Source organism: Leptosomus discolor, chromosome 9 (assembly GCF_034619465.1).
Source record: "Leptosomus discolor isolate bLepDis1 chromosome 9, bLepDis1.hap2, whole genome shotgun sequence".
Taxonomy (NCBI): domain Eukaryota; kingdom Metazoa; phylum Chordata; class Aves; order Leptosomiformes; family Leptosomidae; genus Leptosomus; species Leptosomus discolor.
This window is the reverse complement of record NC_141399.1, coordinates 45,330,149-45,346,850: the sequence shown is the minus strand read 5'-3', so window position 1 is coordinate 45,346,850 and position 16,702 is coordinate 45,330,149.

Sequence of the window (16,702 nt, the reverse complement as noted above, 5' to 3'; positions counted from 1 at the left end):
TGTGACAGAACAGGTGGAATCCAGATTGTGTATTTATTTTATAATAAACACTTTTTAAGAAAAGCGGAAAAAAACCCATAAGCATCATTTAATAAAATGCAGACTTGCATTTTTCCAGTTTCTGGTCACTTAAGACAACAAAATACACAGTGTCATGTTTTTCATTTTCTTCATGGGATGTATGTCTGTTACGGTACTTATTTATGTACTTGTTGTATCACTTTGACCTGGTTTGATAAATTAATAAACTCTGAAGTTGATAATAAAGCAAGACGCTTTGTGTATGATGCTGTTTGGGCAAGATGTTGTTTCAGTCCCTGTTCGCAGTCCTGCTGCTGCCACCTCAGAGAAAGCCTGAACTTGCACACCCGGCTGGGTGCAGTGCGTGGAATCAGGTACTGAGCTATGGACGAGTCAGATTCGGGACTTAGACAGCTCGACAGGGTGCAAAGTAAGGCTTCAGCATGCACCCACATCCTCAACAGTTCAAGTGTGAGCTCAAACCATGCAGACTTCAGCAGTGCACCTAAGACATCAGTTTATCAAAAAGCTAAGAGATAGTCGTAGGTTATGAGCAGTTCTGACTTACTGTCACAACCAGGCCTGAGAAGCTCATGGGGGTCCCAGTGAACTCAGCAGGATTGTGTGGCCCTCCACAGACAAGTTCGCTTCAGTTACTTAACTGTTGTGTTAATGAATTAATTAACTGCAGTGTTTAATCCATAGGAGTGGTGATGTTGCTCCCATTTCAGTCACTTTCAGACCAAGGCAGTAAAAGCTTGCTGTAGGCTACCGTCCACGGGGTCGACACTGAGCCCTGGCTGCTCCCTATGTCTGAAAACTAGGCGTAAATCTTGCAGCAGGACAGCTGTGTCCCCAGCGCTGCGATAGTTCCTTCTTTTGGGTTTTCTCCCAGGAATGTCCTCTGCAGGATTCTGCAATACAGCTTGCAGTAGCACTCATCTGAGCTAAACTGAAAAGCTATAGAAATTATCACAACCAGGGTAACGCAGACGGACAAATTAGAAGGATCATCAAGATGCGCAAAATATCAGCTTACTTAAATTGTTTAATTTCAAGAGCCATGACTGTTTTCAGGACTTGTTAGCAGGGCAACAATAGTATGCCAGGGACACAGCATAGGACCTGCAATTTATAGATTTTCTGCTCAGAGGTATGTTTGACCTCTGGGAAATATGCAACTTAATTCAACTTTCACCTACCCAGCATGATTGATTTTGAAAATCAAAGCATTGACATTTGTATATGGAAACAATCTAAAGAAGAAATCAAGCATTGACAACTGAGAGAACAGTACAGGACATACTGCTTTCTGGGCAACACATATTCTGAAGCTCAAAATAATTGGGAAAATGTTGATGGAATCAATCTGTGCTAATGACTGAAAAGGGATAGTCTTGAGAAACATAAGAAAAAAGTGTAAAACATTAACTCACACATGGCTAGCAGTGTAACTAAAATGGAAAGCATCAGCCTTGGGAAAGATGATTGTTCAAAGTGGTTCCACAGCAAATCTCTCTGAATCACTAAGTACATCAAATCTGAAATTCAAGATGTCTCTGGAAATTCTTCATGAAATTAATTTCTGTTAATTCATCACAACCTGCATATTCATCTTAGCCACCTTTCGATTTTAGCAAGGCATCTGTTAACAAGAATCTTTTCCATGAGGACACGCCCTAGGCATGCATACCTGCTCTGCTCTGATCTCCTCCTGTACCTGCCCCCTTCTCCAAGCAGATCTGAGGGGCATTAGCCTTCCTAGTAGCTGCAGACTGAGAGTCACTAACAGTCAGGGTGGCACAGCTGCATCCCCACTGAATGTATTCTCTTGATTTCATAATATCCAAACAATTTTAGCAGCACACTAAACCTTATTTCTTACTTTGCTCCTGTTCCCCTGTCATGTAGCATAGGTCATCTCTGACTCCACAGACCAGGGGGGCTGGGGACCGAAAGGAGAGCCCTATTCACTGCTATGTTCTTCTGAAATTGCTTTTAAATATACCTTCACAAGTACAAGAGAAAAAATGTGTCAGCCTAACACTCTCATCTTCATACACTCTCCATTAAAAAAAAAGGTCAAACCATTTCACAATTCAGATGATGAATATTTCCAAAATAATTGATAGCATATGAAGTATTTGCGTAATATTGGTGTGCTCTGGTGCCTATTGTGTTATCCATCTAAGATAAAAGCCAAGATTTTGGTGATTTATTGTGGGAGGGGTGAAAATTGACAAAGTTAATCCTTATTTCCATTTATTGCTTTTGTTTGGGGTTTGAAAAATGTCTTCATCTTCTGATCTGAGGTTTTGGACTGTTTTACTTCTTGGGTAAAGTATGTCTGCAACTACACGAGTATATGAGTATGAACCCACAACCCTGCCCTTCTCACATAACACCAACCCAACTGTGAGCAAGAATGCAAAGCATCCAAAGCAAAAACAAATAATTGATTTTAACCTGGCAAAACTGTGTTTAATGTAGACACACTGGATGACAGTTCAGCATGTTCAGAAAAGGCAGTGAGCCTGATTTCACTACCACTCAAAAAGAAAACTCCCAATCTGTCCTCAAATGACCTCAGCTCAAGAGACAGAGATCAAGACAGAGATTTACTTCTGTTTCTCTCTTCTTTATTTGTTTGTTTCAGGATCACACCACCACAAAGTCAGGTGTGTTAAGGCCATGATAAATTAAAACTGCATTCTATTCCCACTGAAGTACATAGCAAAACTCCCAATCCCTTTAAGAAAAGGTCCCTGAAGAACTCATACTGATACATACTGTACTGGCATTAAACACATTTTAGTGTTCTCTAGTATTTAGTGTGTACTAAAGGTACATTTTATACTTTTCACAGACAGATTCCCAGTCGCTTAATGTTCCTGAGGCAGCACTGTTACTCTAGCCTGTTCTTCCCCAGCTCAGTTCTCTCCTCTGCCAACAGCTAGGACGGGACAATGAATCTGAGTCCTAATTTTAGAGGCATAAATAGGAGCCAAGTGATGCTTAAGGTTTATGTACTGGGGTATCTTTGTTCCACATCCCTAAATGGGAAGATTCAGACTTTCCCATTAAAGCATCTAGCTTGAGGTGAATATGGTATTTATTTTTATTTCCCGTACTGAAGTGTTGTGCAGCATGGCCAGGTTGTATGCTGCTCAATGTGCCATTTGAGGTAGCTGCAGTTCAATAGAGACTGAAACAGTTCTTATATAAACTTTTTGTAGTGTACTCAGGGTGGAATGGGAAATGCTGTAGAAGCATTGAACAAGAAAAGTGAGCTCTCGGGCCAGTGTTTTCATTAGTGAAATGAAAAGACATTACATAGAAGTAGTTATAGTTATGGCTGCATAACTATCTCATAAACTAATAGACAACAGTCACCAACTAACCAATCTTCACAAAGTTCTTCCTAGAAAAAGGAAGATTTGATTGTAAATACGGTTATCTAATTAACAAAAAATTATCCTTAGAGACACACGTACAGCTCCAAGCGATGATATGCTCCAGAAAGCTGTTTTGGTATCTGAGATCAGGTTTTCAATTCGGTCCTTGCAGAAAATATTTCCATGCTTTGAATTCCTTATTATGTATTCACATAAGCTAAGTCTCACAAAATCTTTTTTTTTTTAGATCTAGCCAGGCAGTGGCATCTTTTCAAAAATGGTCCAATGACAGCATTAAAATACATTAGAGGATGTTTACAATCAGAACTGATTATCCACTAAGTTTAACTTCGCCGTTTATATTAATGCAAACCAGTTGTAAAATCATGCAACCAAACCCTACCAGTAGCCCTTCTCACTCACTTCACACTATTTAAATTACTATAACCAAGTCTAAATTTAAAAAAAAAAAAAAAAGTTATTTTGAGCTTCAGCAAATGTGCTAAATTTCTGGAAATAAAGCCCCTGCTGCTATTTTGTTTGAAAGACTTAAGTTTATAAATTATGGATTGTTTTCACAAGTGAGGGGGAAAAACTGCAGATTTTTTAATGAAATCAAAGAACATTCATCCTAGAGTCTCTTTTATTTTGCAATCACAAATAACTGAAAGATTCAATTGATAATAATGGTCAAAGCCTACAGAGACTTAAGAATTTACAACAGCTCTTCCCACCCTGATTTTTCTTCTTAATTCAAAGAAGTCGGACATTTTTTAGACCTTTGCACTGATGAGTCCCTGATGAAGAGACTGGGCTCTTCCCATGACATCAGCTTATAACAAGCTCCCGATCTCTTTATAGTCAGCATGTGTTGGGAATTATTTTCCCCATCTAAATGATGTCCATGATGAGATCACTCTTATTAAGACAAAGCTATCATAACTACCATGCTCGTGATGATCACGGCTCATCTTAATACATAGAGTGCCTAAGGAAATGTAGTCACTAATTTACTACACTAATTTTTCAAGCAAGAAGTTAAGCAAACCCTGGACAAATTGAGGAGCAGAGAAACTCTTCACAACTGCAAAACTGCAGTTGTATACTAAATGTTAAAAAGTGGAGCTGTTTTTCCTGGCCTCTCCACCAAGCACCAATTTGAGCTGCCTCAGTCAGCCAATGTATCTTAAAGCCACTGCTACTGGTCTATAGTATGATACCTAATGTATATTAACAAAAAAAGAGTCAAAAAATACAGACTTCTCCCTTTTATCAGAATAACCTGATTTCTATCAAGTGTCTGCTCTCTATGAGCATTCTTCCAGACCTAGAGCTAAGGACACCTTCTTCTTGTACCTATTCTGCTCTGAAAAAATTATGGTAAAACAAGATTTTGTGACCAAAAAAAGCAGGAGAGCCAAAATCTGCTTCCTAAGAACTCTTGGTGCCCTAGTTAGGAGAAACTACATAAAATGCCAGCTCTGCTGCCCTGGAAATCAAAAAAAGATTGTGTCCCACTTCTGCAAAAACTTGTGAAAAGCCAGTCTGCCCCTGCCAACCGCACAACTGTTATTTTTACTAATTGCCAACTGAGAGAGAATCCCAAAAGAAAGTTGGTGATTAGGCTTGGGAGACCTCAGAATGATGTAATGTTTGACAATAAGCTTTTGACTTAAAACAGGCAGTCCAACAAGCTGAAAGTGCATTTAATTAAAATATTTTCTAGATCAAAGGGTTTTCCTTTCTGACAAAGCTTCAGGTGCCACATAATCATGAACTTTTCAATTTGAAGGTTTGACTACTGCATGGGAGATGCCAAAATAAGGAAGGAAATGAGAAAATTTGACATAAACCCTTCAAAATGGACTTTTAAGTAAGTTAAAATAGACTGATGTGCTGTTTTCTACATCTTAAATTTTGCCCTATAAGCTAACTGCTTTGGCTATGCTTTATATCTCTTTTCTCCGTTATAAAATCTGATTAACTCCTCACTGGAAACACATCGTCTTCCACTACCTATCTGGTATAAAACTCATTTTTCCAAAATAATAGCAAATAAAAGAGGGTGAAAACAAGCTTAAGGCAGTGATGGAACTCTTTTATGAAGTGAATAGGTGCTCTCTGTGCCAATACAGTCTGTTAAATCACAGCCTAACATTTTAATTATGTATATAGCTAAGCAGACTTGCTTGCATTGGCTTAATTATTCTGCATGATAATATGAACAAAGGGCCTCTGTTAAAGTAATCAACAAAAATTTTAGCTGGCTGAGTTTCCTCAAATGTTCCAAGAGCAATGAAAGATCTGATCATTAAGCATTTACTGCCCCTGAGAGCTATTTTAAACCTGTTCCCTTCATATCACAGCTGGCCCTTTGAGTAGCCTCAAATTCTTTTTATCTGAAAGCCCTAGTAAGGCAGAACAAAAGAACATTCCTCGTTTGGAGTGGGCTGTCTGTGTCATCTGTGTGATGTTCACTAGCAGGAGATGTCTATCTTAATGAGCTTTTGGCCAGGAACAGCGCTGCCACTTTCTAACTTTTGTCCAGTTCACAGAACTCCTGATGCAGGGCGCACTGGATGTGTTAGAATTGTAAATGAGCCCCAGCAACTGCACATTGCAGAAGGATCCCACAGTAACAATTAAGCAATAGTCTCTGCGGTTGTGGGCCTCTCCTGCCAGATAATTGACCACGACGGGAGCTATGCAGAGAACCCACGCTGAAGGTGAGGACACATAACAGAAGTGAAGGTTCATTATCTGGCAATGAAAGGGAAGCTAGCACCGATGGGAACTGGGTTTTAAAGGACCAAAGGGTTAAAGCCTTCACATTTTGGAGGTATTTACCATTCATTTCTCCTTTGCCCCACAGAAGCCAAGTGTTTTGAAATACACTCCATTTTAGTGGGCGCTAGGAATCAGATCAGTAGTAGCCATGTAAACACTCCAAACCTACCCACGTATACGGTAGAAGAGAGTCCAAGAATGCTAGAAAGTTTTGCAGAATGTGTGTCTTTATTAGAAAGCTAAACATTCTGTCACTGTAAAAGCTTTCCATGTAAAATCTGGAAGCTTGGGAAGAAAACCAATGTATTACAACAAGGGAGGGACTCTCTGGTACCCTGTAAGATTTAAGTCCAAGTACTTTATGATCCCACTTCTCCCTCGTCAGATCACATTTCCCATCACGCACCTACTCTCACAGAGATGGCACACACCACAGAAGCACCTGTCCATGCTGCATCTTGAGAGATACAGCTCACCTGACCCAACGAGGAGAATAGGGATGGGGGGAAGAGAATTACAGGAGTCATCCAGTACCATGGTGGGCATTTACATAATTTCTATGTTGGGTTGTGTCTCAAATATTCATTTACTCGATGAAAACGGAAACTTCCTAACTTCTTCCTTAACAAAATATGCCAGCATGTTGGTCATAAACCCAGCAAGAAAGAATTCAGGAAGTTCTAAAAACCTGTTAACTTATTATATGAGAGGCAGATTTACTGGGGGTGGGGGAGCAGAGAGGTCTGCTGCACTTGCAGGCAGCCCAGTGGAGTGTGTTTCATCCACATGACTGAGCAGAAGCTGCAGCAGTAGATAATACCCATGTCACCACCACAGCTAATTCAATCTCCCATCCAGTGCAGATCAATGTGATATCCCTCCTGTTCAGTCCAGTCTTTACTCCTGAAGCTGCACTCTTGTTTTGCACTCAGCCTTCTGCTTTTTGCTCTGCCCAGCTGGCTCAGCCCTGTACCACTCACCCTAATTCTCTTCCCCTCTCCTATCACCCCTGCTAGCAGACCTTATCATTTCCCTTAGGCTTGTCAGCCCTCCTTGCCTTGCAGTTCCTCTGCCCCTCAGACTGCAAAGCACATTCCTTTTCAAACATCTTGTTTATGCAGTTGATCATATCAGTGAAAAGGCAGCGGTGACAGATGATCGTTTTGAATAAACTTGGGCCAAAAAGAAAGAGCATAGCTGAAGGGAGAAAGGGCAGTGTCACGCTGTACAGTGGGGAAGCACTAGTCCCATTAGCCTATCCTGCTATTCAGGAAAGTGCCTCTAGGTGACAGTTAAATTGTTAAGACACTACATCATTAAAGAAGGCAATAATAAATATGTATTTTTCAATTCACATTCGTTAATAAAGTCAAAGCCATCCTAGAACTGACTATTCCCAGGATCTTACTTCCCTCATCTACATTCCAGTCTGGTCCCTGAAGGTTTTCCCTTACCTCATCTGCATTTTTCCTCATTATTTTCTCTTTCCATGAATTCAATTAGTTTTGGCCACTAAGTCAAAAATGCTAAAGGCTACTGGAGAAGAGTGGGATTTTTTCCGTCATCTTATCGGCAAGGGTTGCTGTTGAAAAGTTAGCCTGAAGAATAAAAGGAGAAATAAAATGAGGCAAAACAATGACTGAAACTCCTGCAATGCACCTGTGGTTTTAGAGCTGGACGTTTGTGAGTGGTTATATTCTGCTTTCCTCAAATCTATCCTTCAGAGGCAGACATTGATCCCTGATAGGAGATGGTAAAAAGGGAGGAAGAAAAGGGGAAAAGGAACTTTTACAGTTGTGCAGACGGCAAACATGAGGAAAGAATCTATAACGGAAAAGAAAGGGTGAAGAAACCACCACACCAGTCTTGTCTTGTGTCTTGCTGAACAACTACGGTTGATTGACTTTGCAAATTCTTGAGCAGATTCCTGTGCAGCACTCATTGTTTGTTTGCATGCAACCCTGCTGCTGTGGTCTTGGCTCCCATGTTTGGCATACTTCCTCTGTAGGGTGAACCTTATTTCCAGACATACTTCCCCACCACAACCATTAGAGTGGACTATGAAATATTTGCAGCCACACGCCTGGTCACAGCACAAAAATAATTCCCTTAAATTGTTCACAAATGTCAATATATATGGCATAGTAACAGCGTGATGCCTGTGGGGATGAGGGCAGATAGCAGGTATCTACCAGTCCTACCCAAAAGAGCTATACTGGGCCAAACCCCCTTTTACAGCTCAAGTTTCGCTGTCATTGAGCAGATCATCCCCAGCACATGCTGAAACAAACAAGACATCTCAAACTTCATTGTGGTCTCAGTCCAAAAATGCAAATCCCAGAATTTATCTGGATTACCAGATTTCATTTTTGGGGTCTGAAAATATCTACAAAGCTCTGGAAACCTCACCAGAAACTGCACGGAGAAATATTTTCTCATACTGTACATTTCTCTGGTCTTCAAATTCCAACAACCGTGGCTAACTCAATAGTTTTCTCATTGAAATTATTTTTATGCAATTCACATTCATTTATTAATCCTGCCATCTGAAAATATCTCTCTGTATTAAATATGTTCTGATCTTCCTTTGAAATAATTTCTAGAAGTAAGAACTTTCGATTTTGGTGAAAAACAATCCCAATTCTCTGTAGCATGGACTTGCCTCAATACACAGCAAAAGTTAGCAAGAGGTTCCCCAGAACAGGTATGGATGTGGTATAAGTGTCCCACTATGTTAAGGTCAATAAGTTACCGTCAGGAACTAACTACACCCCAAGATCTTAACAAATCCTTGCTTTTCTCCTTCGTTGATCTAGTGAATAGCAGCAAATTCAAAACTGGTAAAAAAAAAACTTTTCTGCCAGAAGTCTTTGAAAACTACTGCAGGAGACTGCACACAGGAGTCCAGAGTGTTAAAAATAGATTAGAAACGTACGTGAATAAGATAATCAATAGTGAAAACCCTAATCATTTCACTTTTGTAGTGGGACAGCAAGGAAGAAGCAAATCAGGACTGATTTCTGGCAGTATGCAGTGTTAGCATTCTGGCATCATTTTCCATACACGCAGATCTACCAAAATAGAAACAACAACCATTACAACAGTTTTAAAAAAATAAACTTGCTTTCACTAGAGATAATAACACTCCTCCCCACCCTGAAAAAACATCCTTTTATTTGTCAAGTCAGGAAAAAAGGTCATGACAGTTTTCATGAAATTTGGACAATTTTCAGCCAGCTCTAACAACAATGACAAACGACAGCTGAGAGACTTAAAGCCAGTGTAGGAGGGAGGGAGAGCTCTGCACTGTGAGGGATTCATGCTTTCCTCTTTTCATTTCTGTATTATTTCCATTTTATGTGTTTAGAAAAGAATTTATACATGTAGATGTCCAGGCCTAAATTTATGCCTGTTTTCAGGCAAGTTATACCTCTGTGTCTCCTGCCTGCCCTTCCAGTTCTTTCTTACTAACTCCGGTCCATCTGAGTTAACTTGTGAAAAAGCCTCAACTACAGTTTTCTGATACAAAAAAAAAAAGTTTATGAAAAATCTTACATTCAGCCCGCCTTTCTCCACTCAGTTTCTTTTTCTCAATATGCTGGTTTTGGCTGGGGTAGAGTTAATTTCCTTCACAGTAGCTGCCGTGGGGCTATGGTTTGGATTTGAGCTGGAAACACTGTTGATAACCCAGGGATGTTTTCGTTATTGCTGGGCAGGGCTCACACGGAGCCAAGGCCTTTTCTGCTCCTCACTCCACCCCACCAGCGAGTGGCCTGGGGGTGCACAAGGACTTGAGAGGGGACACAGCCAGGACAGCTGACCCCAACTGATCAAAGGGACATTCCATACCGTATGGCATCAAGCTCAGCAACAAAACTGGGAGGGAGGTTGGCAGGAAGGGCTGCTGCTCAGGGACTGGCTGGGCATTGGTGAGTTGGTGGTGAGCAGTTGTTTTCATTTGCATCACTTGTCTTTCTTGGGGTTTATTTTTCTCTCTGTTATTTTTTTCCTTTTCCTTACAATTATTTATTGTTGTTGTTATTATTATTAATTAAACTATTTTTATCTCAACCCACAAGTTTTCTCACTTTTACTTTTCCAACTCTCTCCCCCATTCTCCCAGCTCTCTATTCATTTTACATGAAGAAAAAACAAAGAATGGGTGTGAAAGCACCTAAGGGGAAGAAGCAGGTCTGTCTGTCTCCAGTCTCCTCCTGGAAACACTTCTCAGTCCCTTCCTGTGCAAAGCTGGCATCTTACAGCTAAAGATGCAGCACCCAGATTTATTACTACCTATCTGCCAAATTTTTTTAAGTCCCTGCTAGATTATTTGTGGCATCCAACTTGAATCAGTTACAAAAGTGCTAATTTTCAAAAAGTTATCTATCCATACAGACTGCAAAGCTGAGCACCAAAAATTACTCATTTTTAATCAGGATGGCTTAGTAACTGTTAGACATAGTCAATAAAGATTCTGTTCCCTGAATACAAAAAATTGTGAATCTTTATTTGCACTAGAAATCCAACAAGGAAAACTATATTAGGGTCAAAATATCTTGCCCTGGTTGCATTTCTTGGCACGTGTATTCGAGTTGTTGAGTTCGCTGTGGTTGTCTCAGCTCTAGGAACAGCATCTCAGAGTACCCCTGGCCACACCTATCATGAACAAACATGTAAGTCAATGGATAGATATGGTACATAGTCACTGCATGTCATTTATTGCCCTAATGTCATCCTGGTCAGCTCTAACAGCATTTTCCATCCCCAGGTAATCTGTCTTTCACCTAAAAAACACTCTGAGCAGGACAGATGTGTTGATGCTGTGGCTGAGTCCACATCAGTGAAGAAAGCGAGGTCCAAAATGACTTGAGCTGCCTTCTTGTGTGTAGGGCTTACAGCCAAACGGAAGCTGGGCAGCCACGACCCACAAGAGCCAATTATTAAGGAAGCCAACCATATTCTGAAGATTTGACCATATTTTCTAGTGCAAAATACAGGCTTTTCAATGCAACATGTTGAGTATCAGAAGACAGAAGCATTGCCTGCCATGTACATACTCCAAGCAGCATCCCTTCTAGCAAAATGACACCAAGCTGTGTGGCATGGTTGACACGCTGGAGGGAAGGAAGGCCATCCAGGGGGGCCTTGAAAGGCTTGAGAGGAGGGCCAGTGCAAACCTCATGAAGTTCAACAAGGCCAAGTGCAAGGTCCTGCACCTGGGTCGGGGCAATCCCAAGCACTAACACAGGCTGGGCGAGGAGTGGATCAAGAGCAGCCCCAGGGAGAAGGACTTGGGGGTGCTGGTGGGTGAAAAACTGCATATGAGCCAGCAAAGTGCGCTCGCAGCCCAGAAAGCCAATTGTGTCTTGGGCTGCATCAAAAGCAGCATGGCCAGCAGGTCAGGGGAGGTGATTCTGCCCCTCTACTCTGCTGTCGTGAGACCCCACCTACAGTGCTGCATCCATCTCTGGAGCTCCCAGCACAAGGAAGACACGGACCTGCTCAAGCGGGTCCAGAGGAGGGCCATGAAGATGCTCAGGGGGCTGGAGCACCTTCCCTGTGAGGACAGGGTGAGGGAGTTGGGCTTGTTCAGCCTGGAGAAGAGAAGGCTCCGGGGAGACCTCCTAGTGCCCTTCCAGTACTTAAAGGGGGCCTGCAGGAAAGGTGGGGAGGGACTCTTTGTCAGGGAGGGTAGTGAGAGGACGAGGGATAACGGTTCCAAACTGAAAGAGGGGAGATTTAGGTTAGAGATGAGGAAGAAATTCTTCCCTGGGAGGGTGGTGAGGCACTGGCACAGGTTGCCCAGAGCAGCTGTGGCTGCCCCCTCCCTGGCAATGGTCAAGGCCAGGCTGGATGGGGCTTGGAGCAACCTGCTCTAGTGGAAGGTGTCCCTGCCCATGGCAGGGGGGTGGAGCTGGATGGTCTTTAAGGTTCCTTCCAACCCAAACCATTCTATGAGTCTATGAAAACGGGTATTCAGGGCTCTAAGATGTCCCCATGGTGGCTACATGCTTCTTAGTTCTCTTATGGACTGTTGGATTAGCTGCTTGCCACAGCAGTGAGATTCTACCTACAATTTTCTCCTTCATCAAGGACAGTTATATTCACTGTGTCCCAGTGTTAACAAAGCACAAGAGCAGAGTAAGCCAGGACAATGTTTACAGGGATTTTGACTTACATTTCCAAACTGGGTTCTCAGTTTGCACAGATTTAGAGTCACCTGGCAGAAACCTCCGAGCACCTTTTCTCTAAAAATGAATCTTTCCCCAGTACCTCAAATTAGACACCCAAAGAATAAATAAATCTGCAGCACTAATATTCAACTTCCTATTTTCACTAGTAGCAGCTTTTGCAGGGATAATTTAATTCTTCTGTTTCATCTAGCATTGAGGCTTGTAAACTCCTTTGAGGATCCCTACCAGGAATTCATCAACATGAAGGATATATACTGGGAAGATCATAATCAAGTCAATCAAGGGGAGAAATTCAAAAGCTTTGCCACTAAAGGAATCAAACATAAAAGCCTCCCTGGGGGGGAAGAGGTTTATGTACCATGCCTGGCCTATGTTAAGAAAATTAAAACTCGTTTCACAACATAAAAGAGCCAAAGTGTCAAGTCACTAAAACCAGTTTCCAGTACAGATGCCCTTTTCCAGACTGGTTTATGAGGGAAATACAGATTTATAATACACTTAAAGAAACACAACTGACAAAAACATAACTAAGGGATATATACAAGGAAGACAGCACAGAACATACATTAAACAAGGCCAATTTAAATGCAATTTAGCAGCCGTCCGTGTTGCTATAACTAAGGATACTTCTGTTTATACACATGGCAAACTTCTTATTTTTCAAAGGAAATGTTTGCAGAACAGATACCTCTAAGGAAGCTGGCCTAACATAAGAGTTGAGGTTTGCTCTTATTATTTCCTAGAGCCTATTCAGATGGAAGGGTAACAATGCATGAGAAAGGGAATCCAGACTCTGCTGGGGTATGTGTGTCAATGAATGGAAAATATACTTGGGTTTGCTGCTTTTTAGTTCTGTTGGAACAGGCAATTCTCCTCTTTCCTCCCCCTTGTCTGGTTCAGTAATTTTGTTTTGAAAGCCTGCATTTTTAAGGTGAAGCACATTTGAAATACATCATTCAGAGCAGGATGGAAAGAAACCAGTTTTCTGAAGAAGGCTGTCAATATAACATCCAGAAAAGGAGAACAGGACATAAACCGATTGTTACAGGGTACATGTCAAAAAACAAGGTATCATTTTCCTTGCATGCAAAAAAGGATGACCTACTAGTTCTTTTCCAAAACTGTCATTCTCCTTTGAAACTGTGTCATGCAGGGGACTTGATGGAAATTAAATAGAAAATTTGGCTGAACAAAAAAATGCGGCTTTTTAAACTTGAGGAAGTAAGATGATCTCTGACTTTACATTAGCAGTGTTTTGGGAATTCAGCTAAATAACTGGGTAAACATTTTGTTGCCTCCAAGAAGAGCCATAAAGAATCTGGCAGAGATTTTTCAAAGCTGCCTTAGGGGATGGATGTCTAATCCCCATTAAAATTAACAGAAACTGGCTCCTCAAACCCAGTCAATGGCTTTGAAGAATCAACTCCGTGGGGGTAATACATAGTATCAAAGGGCAGGGATGAGTTGTATGGTTAACTGCATCACATGGGAGTTGTTCTTTTGTTTGTTTGTGTCTTCGAATAAAAAGGAAGTGGAGGGGAGGAAGACAACAACAGCAATAAGAATAGAGACTGATGATGATGATGATGATGATAATAATAATAGATTGAGCTAATTACCTAGGCAGATTTTTCCCAATGGGCTTTAAACACTTTAAACACTGTGGAAGGTTTTATAATGGTAACTGGAATTCTCCGACTGAAGACTCAGATCTGTCCTGGCATGGTGATACAATTTAGCTGGAACAGAGTTACTTATTTTTAAGTTTGCCAATTTTCTCATTTTATTCTCTTAAGGTTAAAGAGGAGATTTTAGATATCCAGTAAGAAAGACAAATATTAATTAAAATGCCATAGAATCGTAGACGTACGGAAGGGTTTGGGTTGGAAGGGACCTTAAAGACCATCCAGCTCCAACCCCCTGCCCTGGGCAGGGACACCTTCCACTAGAGCAGGTTGCTCCAAGCCCCATCCAGCCTGGCCTTGACCACTGCCAGGGAGGGGGCAGCCACAGCTGCTCTGGGCAACCTGTGCCAGTGCCTCACCACCCTCCCAGGGAAGGATTTCTTCCTCATCTCTAACCTGAATCTACCTTCTGTCATTAATGTAAATGATCAAAATTTTCAACTATCCAAATGACAGCCCTCTTAAGGTTGAAATTCTTTGGAGGAACATGAATAATCCTGAACACTTTGAAACAATTTCTACCAACTGGACTTAAAAAGCATTTTTAATTTAAGACTGGTCCTTTCCTTAAATTATTACCAATGTTTATGAACAGCTGCTCTTATTAAGAATTCGTAATATCCCGTAAAACTTAGAGGCAACAACGTAAGAAAGATAAAAGGAAAATATTTAATGCAGAACAAGAATTGTTAGAACTCATAGACACAGGAGATAGTGGAGGAAAAGCTTAACTGGATTAATTGAAATACTAAATGAGTACCTGAATAAAAACAGTCACAGTTCCATAAGACTGAATCAACAGCTCATCTTTAGGAATTTGTCATCATTTATTTAGGTGGGATTCCCCAAGAAAACATATTCTGTTTTCCCAGTCCTATCTAAGATAAAAATTTCTTTCATACTTATTTGAAACAGAGATACTTTTAACCTCTTGATGACAAGTGTCTTTGGTCCCATTTTGCAGATTGGGAAACTGAGGCTCAGGGAGATAATGCAGTTTGCCCCAGGTCAGCAGCAGAGTCAATAACTGGCCCTTGCTCCCCACGTCAGGAACTGTCTGCTCCACGTCCATGACTAGGTACTAGAACAGATGTTACCCACTGCTCGGTGCTAACGTGCCTCTCCTGTGCTCTGTGGTGCAGGGGCCTTTCTCCCTGAATCCACCTGCAGCAGCATTTGGCAACATTTTGAAGAAAGCCACCTCACTGATGCAGCCTGCTCTCTCAGTCCTACCGCCTTTTTTGTAATTTTAAAATCACATGTTCTTCTTTCTTTTACAAGGAAAAAGCTCTTCCCTAGAAAGACTCCCACGACAAAAGATAAAAAGGATTGTTTTGAGAATCAGTGAGACTGATTATGCACAAATTATTTTTCCTTTAGCCTCTTTCAATATTTGGAGGTGGTGTTTGTTGCAATGCAGAAAAATACACATGAGTTGGAATAAGAGCTTTGACAGTGTTAAGTTTCCCTTTCAATTAAACAGCTCCTGTCTTCTCAGACAACCCACGCTTGGTAAGAGCATTTCACTCAGCTTTCCTCCTGACCTCTGGCTTAAGGGTTTTATTTCTACAGAGCGAGTCCATACTTAGGTGCCAAATTGGGGTAAAAGTCACCACAAAAGCATGAATAATGCTCCACATTACCAGGAGTAAATTAAGTCTAACTAAACAAGCCATGGCAAACAGGGTAAACTCACACTGTAAGGTGGACTTTCACACAGAAGGCAGCTATAAACTGAGTGTGGCCTGCAAATCAATCAGCCCCCTGCCTCTACCTAATGAGACCCTTTTCTTTATTGCGTTTTTATAGACTTATAAAACCAGCATAGGACGGATTATATGGGCCGTCTGTCTACCCTGTCCATCTGTCGCTATGCTATTGGTGTTCACCCCCGTAGACCAGGACAGTACTTGCCAAGGGTTGGAACTTAAGGGAATATAGAAGTGATTGAGAGACTTTTAAAAAATTAACAGCACAACAACAGACGTACAACCTCCTCCCCACTAAAACACTGAATTCCAACAATACCAGTTTGTAAAAAGGACTGTAAAATCAAAGTGAGTCAACAGGGAAACACTACAAATGCAGCACAGCACTTCAACAGCCTTTGTGTGAGTACGCATGGGAATGTCAGTCCTAATTCACGTTAAAAACACAGACAATTTCTCAGAACTCTAAGTGTAACATAATTACTAAAAAAAAAACAAGTTACGTCTATTTGGGTAGAATTATTTCAAAGTTCTAGGATAATGACTTCATTTAACACGTATTACACAAAAGACATTTCTGGAACTATTCCCACAGAATCAAAGCTTTCCTGTTCACGTAACTCATTTTTGTGATTCTTTATTTTGTCAGTGTTGCTGTAAACAATGTGCTGCCCATGGCAGGGAGGGGAGAGGAGAGATTGTTTAAGGAAAAATAGTCATCCCTCCACAGAATTTTGTAGTTACATTTACCAGCTGCATAAGTGTTCTGATAAACTGCCAAAAAGGGTCACTATAAAGCAACACTCCTTTAAAGTTTTAATCCCTATTAAAGGAAATTATCTGGACTCTCTCCAGAAACATTTTTGGGGGGAGAAAGGGGCAAAAACTTCCGCAGAAGATCAAATGTTGTT